This window comes from Propithecus coquereli, unplaced genomic scaffold, assembly GCF_000956105.1.
Source record: "Propithecus coquereli isolate 6110/MARCELLA unplaced genomic scaffold, Pcoq_1.0 Scaffold60, whole genome shotgun sequence".
Taxonomy (NCBI): Eukaryota; Metazoa; Chordata; class Mammalia; order Primates; family Indriidae; genus Propithecus; species Propithecus coquereli.
In genome coordinates, this window is record NW_012151952.1 from 3,221,844 (window position 1) to 3,245,130 (window position 23,287).

Below are 23,287 nucleotides of genomic sequence, written 5' to 3' on the forward strand. Positions count from 1 at the left end.
GTATTTGGTTCTCAAGTAGTTTAAGAAGCAGTGTGGTACAGAGATTAGAGTACTGGACCAAGAGATAGGGGACCCAAGTCCTAGAAGGTAGATACTATCGTGGTCCCCTTTTCACACTGAAGAAACCAATGCATAGAGATACTAAGTAATCTGCTGAAGACACACAACTAGAAAGCAGTGGAGGCAGGATTCAAACTGAGTCATTCTGGTTTGAAAGCCCATGCTCTAAGCACCACCTCCCACATGTCACATGATCATCCCAAAGAACCCCCAATTTTAAATCAAATGAATGGTACTGTCAATGAAGTAGGAGAAATACGGATCCACTGCCTGGGAGCATTTATAGCTCTTGAAGGCAATACAGTTTCTTCCAAAATGATTTGGGCACAAAAAGTCACAGTGAAGACATGGGATGGTTCAGCTGTTTGCCAAATAGCCTGGGTACCACAGAGACATCCTCTATTCCTTGGGTAATGATAACGTAGATTGTAGAATACTAGAAAAATCTTAAAGCAAGGGCAGTTTTCATTGAATCTTAAGTGAGAATATGGCAGGTCTCAGATTTTTAATTTTTATTTCATTATTGTATACAGGTACACAAGCGAATGTCCTCCTCCCTCAGAAAAAACAATGGGAAGGGACTCAGGAGGTTCAATCTGCAAACTCCACAGGTATCAAGTGACTGCCTTCAAGATCCAACCATTCCCTTCTCAGCTCATTTCCAGAATGCATTTTCAAAGGCAATGTCATTTTTGAAGGTAAGAATAAAGCTACACTTTATTTTAATGAGACAATGCTAATTAAATTTTTGCATTCCAGTTACTTAGGATTTCAATTTTGCAGTTTAATGGTAAGCCTCTGTAGAGGATTCTCTTTTGTAAACACTATGTTAAAAAGCACATACCTTTCTACAGCTAGAGAGGGTGCATGACACCCAAAGCATTTCCAGATTCCTAATTGTCATGGAAAGAAGTGTTCTGAACAAGTGAAATCCTTCACCAAAGAATCAAAAAATTAAAACAAGAAATGGGCATCTACCAAAACACTTATATATCCATCATAGTTATTCTGCAAGTAAATATATAAACAATAAGCTAAGGGAATTAAACCATTACCTCAAGAAAGATGGGAAGCATCATTTCCAAATAATGAAGTATTTTCTAACCTTGTGGGCACTTCTCATTTTTTTACATCTGAACGTGCACTGCAGCCCAGGTTTGGCTGAGCAGTAGTCGTAAGAAGAATAGCAGTTAGTACTTATTAAGCTCTTATTATGCAACATGCACTGCACTGAGTACTTTACATAAATCATTTCATTTAATGCTCACAACCCTATGAGGGGAGTACCATTCTGTTTCCTATTTTTATAGATGACAAAATGGAGACTCAGAAAAATGAAATAACATGGCTAAGGTCTTGTAGCCAGTGCAGTAGAGTGGTAGAGGTTCTCTGTGAATCCAGGTATCTGATGCCAGAGCCCAAATCACATCCCCTTCCCATCCCAACCTATCTGGGCAGGGAGAATCCTTGCCAATTTTTCCATATGCCAGTACGATAGTGTGAGTCTCACGGGGTAAGGAACCTGTTTCTGTCTCATTCAAAATGAGTCATCCCAGGGTCAAACCCTGAGCCTGGCATCTACATAGTGAGCACTCAATAAACAAATCAAATGACTAACTGAATCAATTAAAATGTGCTTTCCAGGTGCCCGAATATGACAACAGTTTTAAGCTTGCAAATACTCACAGTCCTGCTGGGTCTCTGGGTCTCCTCTACTTCTGTGATTTAAAAAGACTTACTGTAAAAGAAAAAAAAAGTTTGCAATTTAGCAGAAATCTGCTCCCCATGCATCGTAAGGCTTATGATTGAGAAAAACCTGCTCCCTGATCCATCCTGTTCTCCAGACTCTGCTGCAATCTGGAGTCAGTCTAAATGCAAAAGAGATCCAATAAAACTGCTAATTGAGCCAGATTGATTTAATTCAATTAAAAAAAATACTCATTATTTACTATGTCACAGGGCCAGGAAGACCAGACCCTGCCCTTAAAGAGCTTATAATCTTATGGGGGGTGACTAAGACCAATACGCAAGTGCCTCTGTAAAAGGAGACACATGTCAAAAGGGAGGGATGAAGAGATATGTGGATCTATGGGAAGGCGAGGTGAGAACTGCCAACCTGTCATTGCTGTCAGCACCATCAAATACAACTTCCTGCGATGGCAGAAATATTCTGTATCTGCACTGCCCAGTAGCATGGTAGTTCTTGAGTGGCTATGGAGCACTTGAAATGTGGCTGGTGGGAATGAGAAATGGAATTTTTACCTTTTATTTTATTTCCGTTGATTTCAATGAAATTTAAATAGCCAGATGTGACCAGAGGCTACCACATCAGGCAGCACAGCCCTAGATCTCCAAACTTAGCTGTTCAGTAACCTGGAGATCTTTTTCAGAATGCAAATTCTTGTGTCATATGGAGATTTTGATGAAGTGGGTCTGGGATGGGGTCTGGGAATACATATGTATTTTAAAAAGCTCCACAGAGGACTATAATGCCAAACAAGCTTGACTACTCCAGCCTTAAGCCATCCTGGCCTGGCTCTGCCTTGCTGCCACTCACAGGCTCAGAGGGTCTAGCAGGCATGTCAGCTGCAACCTGGTAACTGCAAAGACACAGCTAGACTTGGATTTGCTCTAAGCCACTCTGTTCCATTCCTCTAGTCAATCATCATAGTGTTCTTAGAGGTGACCCAAACTCTTGGATTGAGGTCCAAGGTTATGTTTTATTGATCATGGTGGGCACTGCACTTTGCACAGTGACTAGCCTGCAAGTGTTCAATGAATGTTAGCTGAATCAACCAAGGTACATCACAGGATGCATTTTAGACTGTTTTCCATTTATTGGGCTTCTCTGCTACACCAGAGAGAACAAAGGCTGTCTGAAACAGGTGTATGGACAATGGGAGTGCAAGAAGCAAGAGCAGGAAAGCCAAACAGTTCACATTATTTGAATCCAGAAGGAAATTTATAAGGAAAGAATTCTTTTACCCAGATTCTCAGGATGAGGCAAACAAAAGTTTTCATCACAATAGAGCTCCTGTTTGCAAGTCAAGTACCAGAGTGTACCATTGCTCTCCTTACTACGGTATTTGAAAGTCAAAATTAAAGAAAAACACCTTTCATAGAAAATAACCTAAACAAAAAATGTTTATCCCTATACCAAATGTCATGACTGTACCGTATTTCCTAAAGAAAAGGCTGCTTAAAACTTTTCAGAAATTAAGAATTTTGATAGCAAGTTTGCTGCCCAGGACCTCATAGAATGCTGTGCATAAACTCGGCACTTGAAAACAGTTGTTGAATGAACAAATAAGCCTTTTAGGTGATAATACACTGATTTGTTTTGAATTTTAGGCATTTTAATTACTTTCCATCAAAAACACGTCATCCTGAATCCTATCTTTGGACCACATAATTACAGAAGATATGAGATAAAAGTAATTCTGAAAACTAGCAGGGCAAATTAATATCATTGTGGGAAAGGTGGAAACGGTTTTTGAGAACTTAGGAAATTATATCTATATTTCTCAATAGAAAAAAAGGGGATAGGAAAACTATTCCTGAGAAGGCAGCTCTTCAGATGAGAATGTGCACAGGCTTTGGAGTCAACAGGTTGAGATTAAAATCTGGTTCTGCACACATGTGACTTTATTAGTCTCCATGTCTTCCTTTGACAGTGGTGTCAGCATGCTTTCCTCATGGGGTTGTTAAAAAGTTGAAATGAGTTAATATATGCAAAATGCCTAGGTCACTTACCATAAGGTCTCACGATCTGGGACAAAATGCTTGTTATGGATTGAATTGTGGCCTTCCAAAAAAAAGGTGTGTTTTAAGTCCCAATCTCAAGGATCTCAGAATGTGACCTTTTTTGGAAATAGTATTGTTGTAGTTATAATTAGTTAAGATAAGGTCATACTGGAGTAGGCTAGGCCCCTAATCCATTGACCGGTGTCCTCAAAAGAGAGAAAATGATGTGAAGACAGGACACAAAGGGAGAATGCCACGTGACAATGAAGGCAGAGATTGGAGTCACAAGACTGCAAGCCAAGGAATGCCAGAGTTCACCAGCAAACCCCGAGAAGCTAGGGAGAGGAAGGACTGATTCTCACACGTTTCAGAGGGAGCATGACTGTTGACACTTTAATACTTTCATCTCAGACTTCTAGCCTCTAGAACTGTGAAATGATAAATTTTTGTTGTTTTAAGCCACCCAGTTTGTGGTACTTTGTTACTTCAGCCCTAGCAAACCAATAAAGTGTACGGTTTTAAAGTAGTTAATATATGTATTAACTACCTTCTAAATTATTTTTATATGAATATTTTATTAAATATTAATAATTAAGGCACTGACTTTCCTTACCCTCCTTCTCCCTATTGTACACCCACTAAACACAATTGATTACGAAATGAGGTTGTTTTCTACCATTGACTGTAAATCTTATGGATAGGGAGATATATCCATTTCTTAATTTTAAAAGCTATGGTAAACTCCATGATCTTTATAGCTGCTTCTTCTAGGACCTAGCAGGCTAGACTATAAATATTATTCATGAACTATCTCAACTCTATGTCCAAATCATTTTTCCTCCTATGTTTTGTCATACACCAGATACAATTTGAAGAATTTTTGAATCTTTGGTCTTCCAAATCCCTTTTAACCTGACATTCCATGACAGGCAAAGGAAGTAAGACAAAGAAAAAAGAATTATTTTTTTTTTTTTAATTACTTGTAGGATGAAGAAAGTTTGTTTGTTATTTTCTTTGTATGGGCCATTTGCATAGCTGGAATCATAAAGTAGCAATTTAACATTATGAATTGAGAAACTGACAGAAGGCTAAAGAGAACAAGACATCAACCAATGACTGAGCTATTTTTATTGCTCCTTTTAGCAAGAGCAAGTGCAATGATATCAAAACTACCATGAAATCAATTAATTTTAGTTTTTTACAGATTATTTTAATTCTCTTCCTGTGATATGTCTATATGAAATAATTGCTTTGTAATTAGCAGCATGATTAAGTGTTAAATAAATGCTAAATCTTTAGTTTGGCAGCCTTAATATGCCTAGAAGGCCCAGTTTCATTACTTTTTTTTTAACTACTTTACAGTATATTGCTTAGTATTTTCACTTCAGACATAGATTTCACCATGCCTTGTTAATAAATGTTGCATAAGGAGCTGCTGCTACAATGGCTCTGTATTGTAAATTCAATACTACAGATATACCAATGAAAAAATAGACTCATCACTGTGGGTACTGTAAGTGCCAATATGTAGGCTGCTAATACCAAGCCGTATATTTTTGGATGCTAACCAAGTCAAGCAATTCCATTAGACTGTATCAGATTCGCAATTGCTCCCAGACTGAATTAAAGTTTAGTTTGTTAACAGTGAAAATAATTCTCCTTATCAAGACAATGGCAAACATTTGCACATCCATTTCAGAACATTTATTGCATTTTTCTTTGCTGACCTAGAGCTCTGTACTGTCTTTTCTTATATTTTTAATCCAGTAGTCTTTATTAATTATCTGACATTTTAACAACATTTTTAAAAAAATGAAACATCCAATGCCCTTAAGATGGGAGCCTTTAGCTCTGATCTAGTGCTATTTCTCTAAAGAGTCTGACTGCTTAGAATTTGCCAGTTAGAAGACTAAGTAAGCACTGTTTAAACTTTAGAATGAGAAAATGTCAAGAACATATCCCTTCCACATTAAAATGTTCCTTTAAAATTTGAAGACAGACATATGGAAGTGTCTATAGCTTTAGCATAAAAGTTCCTGCTAATCACGGTTAAAGACAGCAGTGTTCAGGTGAATGAAGGACTTGTCCTTTGACTTGATAGAACTCAAGCACACTAGATGTCATCTTTTTTAAAGAAACAAAATAAAGCCATCTGTCCCTGAACTCTTACCATTAACTTGGTTTCAAATTCCTTTTCTAAACTATTTTTATATGACTATTTATTCTAAAAAGGACTTAAAGAATTCGATTTTCGTAACCATTGCAAGACAATGAAGTAAAAGGTGTGCCTACCTATTCTTACCTTCCCTCTGAAGGCTTGAGGGCCACAGTGACTCTCGAAGAAGAGAGTGTCACAATGGCCAAAGGATGGGGAGCAGGATACAAAACAAAAATCACGGACGGTGCTTTACCTATGAGTTCTTACGACAGCAGGACGGAACATCAGCTTTCCAGGTTTCCAGCTTGCATGGCAGAGGGTGGGGCTTCCCAGCCTCCACAATCACATGAGCCAATTCCTGTAATAAATCTCTCTTTCTCCTTCTCCATCCATCCATCCTATTGGTTCTGCTTCTCTGGAGAATCATAGCTAATCCAAGTGATGTTAGAATTCCCACAGGTAATAGGTGAAAGAGCCGAGATTAAAGCCAAGTGTGTTGCACACGGCCCTTTCTGTCTTAACTGTCTCACTGGACCTCCGAGAGTATACTGCAGTATTTTCTTAGATACACAGATACTTAGAAGAACACTAACTTGCAGAGTAAAACATCGGTTAACTAGAAGATTAGGCTCAGGGAATTCGCGAATTTAATTTTCTGGTTAGCTGAAGGTTTCCTAGAATGCTTTTAGTTTTAAACTTTAATACCCACTTTCTTGCCTTTGATAAGGGTGGTTATATTTTTTTTATTGAGACAATTTTTTCTTCAAGGCCCTGATAATAAACTCATTGGAATTATTTTTAATCTAAAGCCCTGGTTAACTTATTTTCTTTCAACTTTCCCTTTTCTTCTAAAAGTGGACTCCAGGGAGAAAAAAAATCTAGTTAATTAGGATTTCTGCTAATCAAGTTTTTAAATTGTTTTGGTAAATTAAAATCAGGTGAAAGCCACCTCCCTGAATTTGAAATAGTTTCTTATTATAGATTCTCCTTGATGCCAATGTGTTCCCGTATCTTAGCATGCATTTGAAACTAATGGTCCAATACTCAAAGTGCTCACATCATCGATGACCTAGACACCATAAATCCACCAGGGCACATTAGTGAGATGGTCCTTAATTACACAGTTTAGGCTTTGTGTAATCAAATGGTGCGAAGGAACAGCTGAGAGCATTAAAATGCCAGTGGGCATTATAAATCACAGTGCATTCTATAGTTTCTCTTCATGTGTTTATTAAATTAAAAGTAAAAAGAATAATTTGAGTTGAACATCCATATTGTCATTCATGACCATTAAAATATAAAATAATCCAGTGCTATTATAAGATCATCTTTATTACTTTACCTCCTGGCTTTCCAATAGAAATTATAGTTATACTTTGAACTTTAAATACAGAAATCATTTTTTAATGAAGCAAAATAAACTTATCTCTTAGGAAGACTGACTAAATAAAAGGGTTATTTCTTAACAAAATACACTTTAGAATAAATTGCAGTACAATCTTATATGTCTAGGACTAACATGCACCTTAGAAGTTTCTGTAGACTTTTAGGTTTAAGGGGACATAATTTAAACTATGGAATGTTCAAATGGTTATTACATTGAGGAAATGTATTTTAGTGGTGGTTTACTATTACTTCAAATTATATTTCAATGAGGATAATAAAGATGTAATTTGAAAACAAGACCAGAAAGTAAGAATTGTTTTCTTGGAAAATTAAGGAACTTTAAATGGTAAGCTTCAACAACTTGGCATAAAATGTGAGGAAATAGCTTTTTTCCACTTCAGAGTTTTCAAGACTCAAAAATCTAACTAGCACCCATGTTAGCACTCACCAAAAAATTCCGCATAAAGAAATGTTACCATCAACATGTAGTTGCTAATTAGGTTTTTGTACCATTCCAAATGCCCACATGAGTGACAGAAATGAATTAGAATAGTTTATTGAGCACCTCTTCTGTGTAAGGCACTGGTGGGTAGGGATGGAGGGGGACCTGCAGAGCATCCCAGGCAGGGGGGAGTGGTGTGCAAAGCAGTGGTATTCTGAACCATTGTGAAATTTCTTTTCAAACCTGAGTCCAGAGACATCACGTTGATAGCTTAAAATTGGTCACACAAATCAGGGCTTATCTTTCTGGATAGCATTCACCAGCACACCACTGGTATAAAGGCACCAAGCAGCAGAGTTGGAATAGGTCCATGGAAAAAGAACTATTTCATTTTGAATGAGATTTAAGTTATGCCACAATAGGAATGGAAATTATCACAGAAAGGTAGGATGGTGCCCAGATATGGAGGGACTTTAATGCTTCACTAAGGAGTTTTCTCTTATTTCTCATCCTTGTCAGAGACCTAGAAGAAACAGATGGTACATTCAAAAGGGAGTAAATAAAGAAAGGTTTTAAAAAGGGACCATTTACAAGGTATCTTAATCGATTTCTGCCACCATAACAAAATAACCTGAGACTGGGTCATTTATAAAGAACAGAAATTTACTTTCTCACAGTTGTGGAGGATGGGAAGTCCAAAATCAAGGTGCCATGAGATTCAGTGTCTGGTGAGGGCTGCTTTCTGTTTCCAAGATGGTGCCTTCTTACTGTATCCTCAGATGGCGGAAGGGGGCAAAAAGGACAAAGGTTGTGTCCTCACACAGCAAAAGAGATAGAAGGGCAAAAGGGGACTAGAGTACTCTCTTCAAACTCTTTTATAAAAGCACTAATCCATTCAAGAGGGCAGAGCCCTCATGGCTTCATCACTTCCCAAAAGGCCCCACCTCTTAATACCATCACCTTGGGGCTTTAAGTTCTAACATATGAATTTTGGAGGAACAAATACATTCAAACCGTAGCACAAGGGATGGAGAAGTTTAAGGTATATTCACAAAGGATGGTCAAGTATCCCTGAGCTAGCTACCGTAGGCAGCAGAACCCAGCAAGAAACCAGGTGACAAGGGACCCATTTACGGATACAGTCCATACACATCTGATTCCCAGGGCACAAAGCAAAGTGGAGAAGGGTATTGAGTGCATCTGGAGGGGCATCGAGAATACCTAGCACAATCTCATAGCCAGAAGAGACCACTAAATAAATGCTTTTTCAGAGAAACTATGGATTCATTTCTTTAATTCAGAAAGGTTTGTCCACCAGCTGTGTGTAAGACAGACTGGAGAGGGAGCATAATGGATATGGGGCAACTGGTTAAGAAGCACTTATCATAAGCTAAATAAGAGGCAATAAGGGCTGAAATTTGGGTTGTAGTGATAGAAACAAAGAAGAAAGGTGATATTTAAGAGACATTAGGGAACTACAACTGGAGAAACATCTATTAGATACCACAGTTGACTAGATGTGAAGAAAGGGCAGAGATGAGTTCAAAATAATGCCAAGGTTGAGCCTGGATGATGGTGATGACAGTGGTTCCCAAAACAAGATAGGGGCAGACATGAACAAGAGCTCCTTTTGGAAGTGGGATGAGTTTCCTTTTGAATGATTAGAGGGTGGGAAGGGAAAGGTTGGAGTACTTCCACCCCAGGTTCCCCCACTCCTGGGCTAGTGGGCAGTGGCCTCATTCCTCTGCAGCAGGCAATGGCTTTCTCCCGTACAGCCACAGTTCATTCTGAATCCTGGAAACCACTGCTTTCCTCTTGCTCCTTTAGTGATGTGGTTTTCAGGGTGAAAATATCCAGCAGGCATTTGGAAACATAGGACCGGAGTTTGGGAGTGAGGTTATGGCTGCAGAGAAATTTAGGAGTTTTTCTCATAAAGATCTAGTAGAAGATTAAGATCTCAAGGGACATAGAGAGAAAAACAGTCTAGTAATACAAGGGTGCAGGGGAGCCAGAGATTTATTGCCATAAAACATGGAATAAAGGATAACTCTGCATCCTGATGAAAAATAACTGACTTTAACTCCACCATCTTTTTTGATAACTATATGGTAACAGGATCTATATTTAGTTATAAGTCAATACAAAGATGGAACTAAAACAAATTATTACAGGGGCAAAATGCTAACTCAGTGTTGAAATGATCCCTGTATTATGAACCATAATAATTCAGATCAGGCAGAAAAGTAGATCTTTCCAGTGAGGAAAAATCAATAACAACTAAGTGTTATGGTCATTAGAGCCCTAATGAAATTACTCACCATCTAAATCTCATGGAGGATCTTGCACACTCAACATCAGTCACCTCTTTCATGTTAACACCAGCCAGATGTGGCTAAGTGCATTTTTAATCAGATGGCAAGCTCCACATGGGAAGGGAGCACATATCATCTGTTTTGTTCATCACTATATCCCTAGCTTATAGAAAAAGATCTGCACACAAGTGGTGCTGTCAATATTTGCCAAATGATTGAAGTGAATGACTGTCATGTTCCAAGAACCGTACCAAGTACTTTCCCATATATCCTTGTAGCAGCCCTAGGGATAGAAATCATTCCTCCATTTTACAGATAAGAGCATGTGGGGATCAATAAATTGAGTCTTTTAACCAAGACTGAGCACAGCTAATATGTAATAGAGATTCAAACCCAGCCTCATGTGGTCTGAGCCCCTGTTTTTCTGCTTTGTTGTACGATTTCTACAGATCATCACTTCATTATTTTGTCTTGCCTCTCTATTCACTCTATCTCCCCACTGAGTCTGGAAGCTCATCTGAGACAGAAATAATACCATGTACATTTTCTTCATCCCCTTGGGTCACTCTTCTAATGGCACTTGATATTCTACATGCATGTAATGAATAATTTTTGATTAATAACACTTTCTTGGCAATAATATCATAAAAGCATTCCCAAATGAGTTCAACTTTCTGTAATAACCTCTCTAAAATCACACCACAGTAACATCTGAGTATATAATAACATCTGAGTTATATATATATTATATATATAATATATATATATAATATCTAGTTTCTACCAAACTAGAGAGGAAATAACTTTGTAAAAATTGTTTAAAAGAAGCAGTATGGCAAAATGAAATTGACATACAATATGGAAATCCCTTTCCTCTTTTATTGACTGAATATTTGCTAAGTATATTTCCCATGTGCTAAGTGCTTTTATAGGTTCAGGAACCTAAGACTCAGTTGTATTCTTTTCTCTTAAGAAGCTGTTTGGTAATGGTGATTGTATTACAGTGATGTAAATAAATAATCCTAAATTCAGATGACACATGCTATACTTGAAGTGAGGACAAGAAGATGTGGGAAAATCAAAGGCAGTGTGACTAACTCAGTCTGGAGGAAAACCAGGGTTGAGACTACCTGTTCCTACACATACTTATTAGCTGTAAGATACTGGGCAAGTTCCTTATCTCAGGGTTTTTCTTCCCACATCTTTAAAACGGTGATAATATTTAACTCCCAGGGTTGGTACGTGCTCCTCTTGGTATGCTTAGAAAATTATATTTATTGGCCCATAAGGGTAGCCAGATGACCAGCTCAGGGGTACTGGCTGTCCCCAAGAGCTAAGAGTACAATTACCTGTAAATCTGAACATACCAATTGGAAAGCTCTGATTATGAGGATTAAACAAGACAATGAATATGAAGTTCCCTGTAAATAATTATTATTTTCATCTCACAAAGACTTCTGAGAAAATGAGGTTAATGATATTCTCAACTCTCCCATTCACATGCAAGTGAAAATCTTCTAGGTGAAACAGGGTAGGTGGGGTAGAGGCTAAGCATAGCACCTCTGTGTTAGTGCAGCAGGGATCTGCCTAAGGGGTCACACCTGATTTGGCTTGCCTGGTGACTTTCTCTTGCTTTGCGACTGACACTGCTTATGGAAAGACTCTTGGTTATACTGCCCTGGTGTGCTAATCTAGTCCCAACCAGGAGCCTTACGGTTTGGTGAAGAAACAAGATGATGATGTTGTAAGATGACAGTGATACTAAGAATTTGTATACACAAGGAGTGCAATGCGCACCACCCGAAGGATGGACATATTTGAAACACGGACTTGGGGGTGGGGACCAAGGGCAACATATGTAACCAAAATATCTGTACCCCCATAATATGCTGAAATAAAAGAAAAAGAAAAAAAAATTGAAAGAAAAGGAAAAAAAAAAAAGAATTTACAATAACAATGGTAGCAGCATTGTTTATTGAGCACTTAGAAGATGCTTAGCATTGCTCTAAGAGTTTTACATGCCCCAGCAACTGTATTATCACAATAGCTATAGACAGATGAAGCGTTTGGGTCCGTTAGTTATGTCTTTTTTTTTTTTTTTTTTTTGAGACAGAGTCTCACTCTGTTGCCCAGAGTAGAGTGCCATGGCGTCAGCCTAGCTCACAGCAACCTCAAACTCCATGTCTTGAATTCAGCTCCTGTTTGTGGAATGATAGCTCTGAAACTAACCTATTCTCTCTGGTTAGAAAATGTGATTCTGTGAATTACAGCTTAGGGGCATTAAGAAAGGAAAGACAGAGTGGATACAGAAGAGAATCTAGAAACAAACAAAAAAGGCTCTAATGTATTAATCTGTTTGCCAGCTCTTTCCAAGTACGCCAGCTAACTCAAGATTTCTTGCATGTCTAGACAGATATAAAGCTCTCTTGGGATCTACCACAAAAGACGATGACCATGTGAACTACTGACTTCATAAAACAGCTAGTCTGAATCTTCCTGACTCTTAATCTCTCCACTTGCCTCTGAAGTAGCATCCTCAGAATGCAGACACAGTAGCATGCAGAAATGTCAGATGTCTACATAACAATACTACTTGTACTCATTGCTACTATTTACTAAGTACTTACCTTCATTCAGAAACTGTACTATGGGTATCATATGCATGCTCTCATTGAATGATTCCAATGATTCTAAAAGGTAGATTCTATTATTATCCCCATTATGCAGATGAGGATACTGAGGCTCTGTGAAACCACTCTAGATCACAGAGCCAAGATGTAGTTTTGAAACTAATTCTTCCCAACTCTAAGCCCTGCCTTGTTACCCACTCTTCCTCTGCCTTGGGCTGCATATCTAAGCCCCTGCCTTGAGCTGCATATAACACTATGGCAATCACTGACACATTGTTCTGGTGCATGTTATGAGGACACCTTCAAGCAAAACGATCTTTAGAAGCAAATCTCAAGTAGTGGTTTTTAATATTACTAGCAGTTGGATGCTCTTGTAAAAAACATTCAATACTTTCCATAAGATTCAGCAGTCTACTTAGTTCTGCTAAGTTCTGCAATTGCAGTGTAATTTTTTCAAAATTAATCATTTTACTTCTGTGTTTTCTGTAATAGATGCTTTTCAATTTTTAGAAATCTTCTAAATTTAGACAAAGATGATATAACTTAATATGCAGTGTGATGGCAATGGTTAGGAGAAAAATCTTTAAGTATACATTTTCATCCATTTAAAATGACTTATCTTAAATATGGTTTAAAAATACGTTCTCTTCAAATGATACTGTATAAGAAAGACACCTGCACCCAAATGTTTATAGCAGCACAATTCACAATTGCAAAGATGTGGAAACAACCCAAGTGTCCATCAATACATGAGTGGATTAATAAAATGTGGTATATGTATACCATGGAGTACTATTCAGCTTTAAGGAACAACGGTGATATAGCACCTCTTGTATACTCCTGGATAGAGCTGGAACACATTCTACTAAGTGAAGTATCCCAAGAATGGAAAAACAAGCACCACATGTACTCACCATCAAATTGGTATTAACTGATCAACACATAAGTGCACATATAAGAATAACATCTATTGGATGTTGGGCAGGGGGGGGGGGGGGGGGGTGACGGGTATTTGCATACACAAAGAGTGCAATGTGCACTATCCAAGGGATGGACACACTTGAAACTTGGACTTGGTGGGGAGAGGGGGGGCAAGGGCAACATACGTAACCTAAACATCTGTTCCCCCATAATATGCTGAAATAAAAAAAAATATATGTTCTCTTAATAATTCCAATGTAATTTTAAAGGGTAATTCAATGATGATTGGTTAAATAAAAATACTAGATTTCAAAATTAAAAGTAGTAAAAAAATGATTTATTTTACATAGACTTTAATATGGAATCATAGGATTTTTCAAGCTGTATGGGCTATGAGAATTAATCTAGTCCAGTTCTTTTGTTTTATGGCTGCAATTAAAGAGGAAGAAACATAGCCAAGGCTTTAACAGTGTAGGTTTAGAGTCAGACCCAAGTTCAGCCCCTGCTCTGCCATTGACCAGCTCTTCCCCTATCATTCACAAGTCACAGAGACAGTTCTTCAAAGTGCCCTGCCTGCAAAGCAGGAATGCTATAAACTGAGAATTCAAATAATGGACTCTCTCCTCTAGAATAAAGTATATTCATTCATCCATTCACTGCACAAATATTTATTAAGTACACACTAGTTGTGTGACCTTGGGCAAGTTACTTAATTGCTGCCTGCTTGAGTTTCCTAAGCTATAAAGTGGGTGTCTACATTACAGAGTTGTTGTAAGGATTAAGAGAATTAACGCATATAAGGTATCTATGATGGTTTCTAACACACTGGAAAGGCACAATAATGTTGGATATCATTATCAATCTTCTACTACTACTATGCTATGTTAAGAAAAATAGTGGGCTCTGGGGATATAATTTGGGAGCCCTATATAATATTTTCCTCCCAATTACTAAAGTATAGAGCTAATCTCTCACTCCATTGTGCAATCCTGGTAGTGAAGCCATTTGGAAACTCATTTGCTAGTGTTCCATTTTAACAGTGCTATCCTTCACACACGAAGAGAAAAATATCCCACTAGCCTCTGCTCACAAACTTTGTGTTTTCCCTTCAGATGGCTTTGAAGTGACTGGAGTTTTTCACCTAGGCTCCTGAGTGAGAAAGGATGAGTTTCTGAGTATGTGAGGAGGTTGGCTGTGTCCCCATAGAACACAGCAACACTAACTGGTCCTTTGGGGGGTTGAGCTTTACCGGTAGTCCTCACTGCACAGAGCCTCACTGCACAGAACCACAGTCAGCTAGAATAATAAGCCAGTGAAATCCAGTCATTACTACTCCACTGCCTCGGTGGTTCTGTGATGGTCTGATGAGTTAATACAAATAATGCTAGTGTCCTGGAAATTCTCAGGACATGGCTGAAGCCCTATTAACTCTTATTCATGATCTTGGAAATCACAGAAGATGAAAATAAACTTGAGTGGTCATGCAGCTTCTCAGTCTTACTTCTCACAAGAAAACATTACACTATCCCAGAGGAGTGAGAAGTCAGTACACCTTTCAGAACTTACTCTCTCCAAAACTCATTCTGATGCATAAGTCTTATTTAAAACACAAATAAACATGAACTTCTCAGTATGGAATCTGTCTCCCCTGTTTCATGTGTGTTCACATGCGTGGGTAGGTGTGGGTGCCTGTATGTATACACTGGTCATCATTCTCTGGTAGGAAACTTAAATACCCCGCCAAAGAAAAAAGCAAATATAAAACAAAAACAGAAAACCACGCCACAGTTACATCTTGTCTAGGCAGAATATCCTCCATTCTTTCCATATGTTCAGAGTTACCTCATTTTTTAACTCTAGCATCGCTGTCCTATAAACCCTTCTTCCCGGCTTGTCACAAGTATTGTTTTATGCTGCTAAGGTCAGCTTAAGATAAACATATTAGAGACAGGGCCTGGTTAATCCTTCGGTGTATGAGAAACCCAGCTTAAGTTTCCCTGCATGAGATTTTTTAACTGATGCCCCGCAGGTCCACGCTTTCATTGGTAACCCAAGAGCTAAATGCTGAGTCACTGTCATCTTGCTACCTGTTCTGACTCCACAGTGGAGGACGCAGCCAGAGTCCAGGTGGAAAAGGAACTAGGTGTGAGACAGGCAGGGGGCCTCAGGTCTTCTCCCAGCTCCAGTCCTTCACAAATGTGTGACCTTAGACAAATTCAACTTGTGCTAGGGAGAGTAGCTTTGCAGCCCCTCTTCTTTTATAGGTAAACGTTAGAGATATATTAAGTGACTTGTCCATGGTCACAGTGAACGTCTCCATGGCTCTTGTCCCTTAGTTATTAAAAAAAAAGGAGAAAGAATGATAATATTTCGTATCTCAAAATGTGACAGGTGAAATGAGACACATATTTAAGGATTCTGCAGAGTTTAAAAATTGTAAAACATGAGGCATTGTTAGCTTGGTCAACTCTGATGCATCTTCCCTTTACGCAGTCTGTGCTGACCGGTGTTCATTGCTACTGACTTTCTGCTTCCAGCTTCCTCTCCTGTTTGCTCAAGACACACTGAGTCCTGAGTGAGTCCTACAAGGAATTAACAACTCCCATCTTCAGTTTAGAGTTCTCAACAAACTTAAGGAGTCTACCCTCTCTCAAGCAACCATCCAACTCACTTATGTTCAATGAGGCTAGATCGAAAATTGTCTCCTGCTGAACACACTTGTGTTCCAGGTGGTAGCCTGTTCTGTGAATTAACTGGTGTGTTTTTCCAAGCCTTTGCTGACAGCCAATATCTGAATTAAGGCTCCTCCTTCTGTAGCCTGCAGTCTCACTGTCACGGCATACTACCTGGTACTTGCCAGTCTCCTTTCTGTAACCCTTCCTAAGACTTAAGTTCACTGAGAACAGAGGTAACATCTGCAAGACCAGTATCCTCAGCACTACCTAACTTTGGGACCAGATAATTCTTTGTTGTGGGGAACTGTCCTGTGCATTTTAGGATGTTTAGCATCATTCCTGGCTTCTACCCATTAGATACTAGTAGCACCTTCCCCTCAGTTGTGACAACCGATCAAAAAAAGTCTCCAAATATTGCCAAATGTACCGTAAGGGGCAAAATCACCCTAGACTAAAATCCTCTACGCAAACTGCCTTTTTCTTACTGGGCAATCAATAAATATTCATAGAAGAATACATGGATTGATGGAAACAAAATGCCTAAGATGGATTCAGTGTACAAGCCACAGAAAAATAAAGCTAAGATCTCTTAGTTTTAATGCCACCTACAATGCTTGGCATACAGCTGGTGCTCAATATGTATTTATTGGGTAAACAAATGTTTGATGATTGTAAATAGCTTCCCGTATCCCTAGTAAAAGTTTTTTCCCTCAAGGAGGCCCAGGTGAAGTGGTGGCGAATTGTCAATATTAGGGGGAGAATATTTAAAAAACAAACAAACACAAATCTCTTGGCTGTGGGATTAAGGGCCAGAAAAATAAATCACCTTGCAGAAAGTGGGGGCTGTGCCCCAGACCATAGGCTCTCCATACAAGTCTGCACTTGGGGCAGAAATCAAATTCTTTGCAGTGGTAACATTAGAAACATCTATCAGCATTCCTGGACTTGTTAAAAGATAACTCTGACAGGGCCTTGAAGCACCAGGAGGGTTGCAGGACATCCAGAAGGTCAGACAAGGAGTCATTAGTGTCATCGCTGGGAACTGAGCCTGTGCCTTCCTGATTCTCTGTACGGTACTTGATTACATTGATTATTATGGATGCAAATTGAGACTTACTACTATTGTAAAATAACAATGCAGGTTAATGATATTCTTTATTGCCATGCTAACATTTTTTTCTAGAGGGGAAAATTATAGGCATGAAACCAATTAAGCCACCTTTCTTTCTTTGTAAAGCTTTTTTAGTTTTCCTAAGTGGTCATTCTCTCTTTGTGCTCACTGCTTAACAGTGCAAACTGATTTTTTTTGTCTCCTACGTCTTACTAAGATGGATGCTAATATTGGTGCTGTCCATTTTTCCCTGTAGAAATTGAAAATCACTATGCTAATACATTATCTCACAAAGGGCAGTCATAAATAGGAAGAGCAAATATTTTGAAATGCATATTCAATGGACATTCTCCTGTAGAGGTTAGGCATTGTTGGAAATCTTTGTTTCCAAGATTGCCCTTTCCTGGACACCACTGCAGGATGGCTCTCCTCCGGATTGAAATGATGGCTCCAGAAAACAATGGCAGACTAATTTATGTGTTCCCCAAACTTTAAATAGTTGTCTTTTACTCCCAGGTCTACAAAATATCTGCCACAGAAACCTTTCACGTAGAAGGATGTCATGTCACATGTATATTGTTAATGTAACTATGGTAACCAAAAAATGCCACCAGTGTGTCTGTTTCATACACAAATGAGGGGACAGCTGTGAAGTCCACATGTCTGCCAGAGGTATAATAGATGTGAGCTAGGACAGCCTGGGTCAGAAAATTACAACTCATTTATATTAATCAAAGCTTTCAAATAACATTCCAACCTCTGAGCTATAAAGAGTATAAATGGAAGGCAATAAGCCACTATAAAAGCAGTTTTCACTCCACAGATTTTAAAACTAAGTGCCCTAAGCTGATGCAGCAGCATCTATCTTTAGAGGGTACTCTGGAGTCAGAGCAGACAGGACCTTTGGTGGGTATCATTGCAAGTTTAAGCCTAGCTTCTTTGCATCTTGGGGATGATTTTCAGTTCATTAAGTACAATGGTTCCATGCAAGTTAAATGTTTATGATAGTTGTGATGTTGGAGGCACAGCTTCCCTAAACCTTTTAGCAATCTCATTGATTGTGGCAGTTAGTCCTTCCAGCCCTATTCACCCAACTCTGTTATGTTACAAATGAGGAAACAGGGTTGGCAGGGTTAAGAAACTGATCCAAGATCACCTAGCTATGACTAGGTAATAGCTTGCTTACCAACCAAACAACTGATAAAATTGCTAATAACATTCTACCTTGGCTAGAGCTTTTGAAAACATTCAAAAAGTAAAAAATATAATAGTATGTAAGCCTGCATATCGTTTCTTAAAGAAAAACCTGTAACATAAAAATGGCATATATTTTAATTATTGAATAATATGCTTACCAGTTCTACAGGGTGCTGCTCATAAAGTCTGGAAATATTATTTTATATTATCATGGATTGTAATGCAATACTAATAAATCACTTACTATGTATTTGTCTATGTTTTGGGACTTAGAGGCTACACTCTAATATATCCATAAAGTAGGTGAATGATAATATGCTAAAACAAGAAAACTTAAAAAGCAAACTTCACTTTAGAATGAATGGATCCCCTGGTCACTAAAGTATTGAATTTTACAGATAAGGTTTAATTTTTTTTGCTATTATGTACTTTGAGCCAAAACAAGAAAGGATACATGTTTTTCTGACTTCATCTATATAATTATAATTTCATCCTGAATAAAATATTAATCAAAGCTCTATTCATGAGTTAAAGATACTTCCATTGCTTCCAGAAACATGATTCTAAATGATCATGTGACTCTAAAATATGATTCTAAAATGGAAGTTGCTTTATCTCCTGATTGGCTTAACCCAAAATAGATGTTCAGCATAATTTTAAAAAAATTGAATACAATATTTGAGCAACCTTACATTAGTGCTCAAATGAATTATTCAGAGAACCATTATTTTGTAGCTTAAAAATAAATTTTAAGAAAGCATTGTGAAAGTCTAGTAAAAATAACATCTGTGTCCTATAATTTACCTTATTTTATTTATGACTTATGGTTTATTTATGGTAGTGCCAAAAGCCCACCATTCTGATTACTTATAATCATTATTTATAGTCAACCAACTTGGGAAGTAGCAATATAGCTCTGTAGAAGCAGATTTTCTTGAGTACCTGGTATATTCCCCTGAGTGTCACTGCTTTAGAATATGTAGTAATGGCTCTAGCAGTTGAGGTCAAGATAGTAGCCTAACCAGAGAGAGATCAATGGTTGAGTTTTTCCTTGCTTTTTCAGAATTTCAGATACTAACTAGAGTTACCTGTTGTTATTTTTCAGAACCATGGTCTACAGTTGGCTCTGGTCTGAGATCTTTTATTTAGCAGACTAATCCTTTTCTAATAATTAGTACTTTATTACTTTTACTTACCAAGGAATGAGCTCTAATCTTTCTTTTCATTAGATTTGCAGAATAAAGATTTCACACAGGCAGGATAATAGCCAAAGATAAGGTTTCACAAATGTGAGGCTTTAGTCATTTTAAGGTCACCAGGTTTGTCTGAAAAATACCTAGACGATAAATTTACAACACAATGGTTTATAGTCTAGTTTAGCAATGTCAAGTTTATTTTATAGTTATCCTCAACTCCATCAGGAAGACAGAATCCCAAGCTTAAGTGTCAAATAAGAGTTTATTACAATGATTTGTTACTTTCTAACTTCTATATAGCTCTAAGACAGAAAATGCAAACTTGCCTATAAAATTTTCTCACTTAAATTTGATTCAATTCATTTTTCTCATCCTGGGAAAAATACTACCTTATGTGTAAAAGGCACTGAACCAGCAAAAATAACTTAAGGAAACATGTAAAATAGCAGACTAACATCTGTTGCCCACCCCTCCCCCCTAAACACTGAGCCCTCCAAAACAATGTTGTCTTTTTTTTTTTGGTTGTGTTTTAATGTCCCTTTCAGTGAATATATAGAATACAGGGGCAAATGCTATTCAGTGAATAGGTTCTTTTTCCCTTCAACAGTGTTTGAGACTGACAAAAGAAGAGGCCACTGGGGCTGGTTTGTCGGTAGGTATAATCGCCGGTCTCACGTGCTGCCCACACTGTCCGCCTTTTGTTCAGCGGTCACACAACGCCAGGAGGTGAACAGTGCAGAGTGGTCAATCAGCTAATGTCAGCCAAGGCAGAAAGGTCCTTGCTTTGAGGTGCTTTGCATGACTGCCTCCCTGTTTGTTGTTCTACCACTCTAGTGACTAGGGATGGGATGGTTTCATCACCTGCAGTTCTACAAGTCTGGTTCCTTAAGAGCCAAATGACTTTGACTACATAGTGAACATTCTAATGAGACCTGCATGTAAGTCAATGACAACTATCTTCTTCTATATTGAATATATCTGAGAATGGGGAGCAAATGTGAGCAAAAGGTAGAATTAGCAAAAAAAAAAAAAAGAAGAAAGAAAAGAAACTCTAAAAGTTGAGGGTGGATTCAGAAATCACTTCAAGCCACCAGAAGTGGATTAAAGTTACTGTCTGTTTCACCTAATCATTTTCTTAACTAGCTTAGAATATCTAGCCTGAATGTTGCACAAATACACACAGCCAGGTAAAGAGCAAGCAGTACTCTGAGCTTTCAGTACAATAGCACTCAAAGAATTTGGCTCTTGAATAAAGGTGTCAGCAAGCCATGGAATTCCCAAACAGAAAAACTCACACTGCGTCTTTATTCTATTTTCTTAAGGTCTATTGTTAACTGAAGACTCCTTGTCTTTTCAAATTCCTTCATGTGAATGGATGAGGCCAGACATCTGCCAGGATCTGCTCACATTTGCATGCAAATCAGAGACTTCAGAACACACATGGCCCTAACCAATAACACTTTTACTCTAGATTTACACTGATCAAAGTACCTTCCTGAACTTTCCAAGCCTCTAGTCCTAGCTTTTAAAAATGAAGCAATGAGCATATTCGAGTAATATTAATTCTTTAGACTGTTTTGGCAAAGCAAATTGGAGAACAAAACATGTTGTCTTTCAGAAAATCCTACAAGCAAAAGCCTAAATCACCGAATTGGAATTCCACTTTTCCTTTATTATCTAGGTCTGGGAATGAAAATACTTACGGTGGGATGAGATTTAGAGAAGGGTCCATTTTCTGGACTCTTGGCCTTTGCCTGCGTGGTTCAAGTGCCTCATTTACACCCCGGCCATTCATTCATTCATTCAGGGCCAGGCACTGTTCTTGGCACTGGGGCTACAGCAGTGAACACAAACAGGCAAGGTCCTGCTCTCCTGGAGCAGGCATTACTGCCCAACGTCCTAGTCCGCCTATCCACGCCAGTTCCCCCGCAACCGTCCCGGGATGGGCTTTCCCACCTGTCCCCGGTGCGCGGCCGCCCTCCCGCTGTTGGACTTTTCCACCCAACTCCAGCCTGCCAGGCGGGGACTCCCTCCGCGGGAGGCGGTCGCCGCGGGAACCTAAGAAGCACCGAGTCGGCGGCCGCCCACACCCCTCTCCACGCAGCACAAAGGCCACTGGCTGGCAAACTTTCATCGCTCCTGACCCGGGCCGAAGCGGGAACGAAGCGCCGGCTCCATTCCTGGAGGGGACCGGAGCTTCCCTGACATTTCAGCATCTCTGGCAAGCCTCCTGAGGCTGCCCCCGCGTCTGTGCTCAGAACGTACAGGGTGAGGATTTTTCCCCGCTTAGACCTCCCGATAGTCGAGTAGATTCTTTCTAATGGTTTGACTTCAATACACCCAATGCTTTGTGAATTACTCCTCTTGCCCCTTTCTCTGACCAAGGGCCCCGCCAAGACATCCTTCCTCTCTTCTCTCTGCATAACCTGCCACCTTCCTCTCCCTTCTCTTGGCCCTCTTTTCAACTCCCTGGGCCCCCTCTTCCGCGCTCTGCTCGGGCCCAGCTGCCTTCCCCAGTTCACATTCCAGCAGTCCTCCTTCCTCCGATTCAATCCCAGGGCACCACCCTCCCACACTGGTCCGTCTCTGAAACCCAGCGGGCTCGGCTCCAGTCGCTGCCTTTTGCCCATTTTTGTCTGGCCTTCCTGCCGAACTACCACTTGCCCCCACCCTTTTTTCTTCGGGTGGGGGGACTAGGTTCCCGTTTCCTGACTTCATCATTTTCCCCAGCTCCACGAGCCGCGCCCCCTCGTCCGCCTTAGGCCCGCGATCTTATCCCGCGGTTCCCCGGACCCTCTAGGGTCCACCACGCCACCAAGTTTGCCTCGACTTCCCCTTGCTGTCTCCCACACCTCCCGCCGTAGCCCGGCTGGCCAGCGCACTTACCCCGAGGCCCAGCTGGCCGGGGTGTCGGGGTGCGCACGGACCGGGCACCGGCGGCGGCGGCGGCGGCGGCAGCAGTAGCAGCAGGAGGAAAAGGACCGGCTGAGCGGCGCCTCCTTCCCAGCCCGCAGCGCGCACTGGCTCCTTGGGGGACCCCCGGCAGAGCACCAAGACGGGAGGCGAGGCAGCGACACGAGCAACAGCTGCTGCGCGGGGCTGGGTTCAATCCGGCTTTTGGGGGCCGGGGCAGAGGCAGACAGGATTGGGCAGGAGGGAAGAAGTGGGGTGCAGAGGGCGGGGCAGCGAGTGGCCAGGTCCCGAGGAAGGCGCCCCAGGCACCTAGGGATGCCGCCGCGCCGTTGCCGCCGCCCGGGCTGACGCCGCCGGCCCCTCTCCCCGCCCGGCGGGCGCTGCAGCCGCGGGCGCACGGGCCTCGCCTCGCTCCCCGGCTCGCCGCCGGCGCCCTCTGTGCGCCCCGCTTTGTGCTCCCCGCAGCCGGCGTGCACCTGGTGTAAGCAAAAGCGGTCAGCTGATGGGCTGCGCGCGGATTGGCTGCTCCGCCGTCTCCTCCC

The 23,287-nt window shown here is 40.2% G+C and overlaps 1 protein-coding gene across 1 annotated transcript in view; it reads right to left on the reverse strand.

Moving 5' to 3' along the window:
• Positions 1–23,226, reverse strand: part of LRRN1 (leucine rich repeat neuronal 1) — a 37,467-nt gene extending 14,241 nt beyond the window's left edge. The window contains exon 1 of the mRNA XM_012659250.1: positions 22,719–23,226. The gene's annotated coding sequence lies outside the window, so the exon portion shown is untranslated. The remainder of the gene's footprint in view (positions 1–22,718) is intronic.
• Between the last annotated feature and the right edge of the window lie 61 nt (positions 23,227–23,287).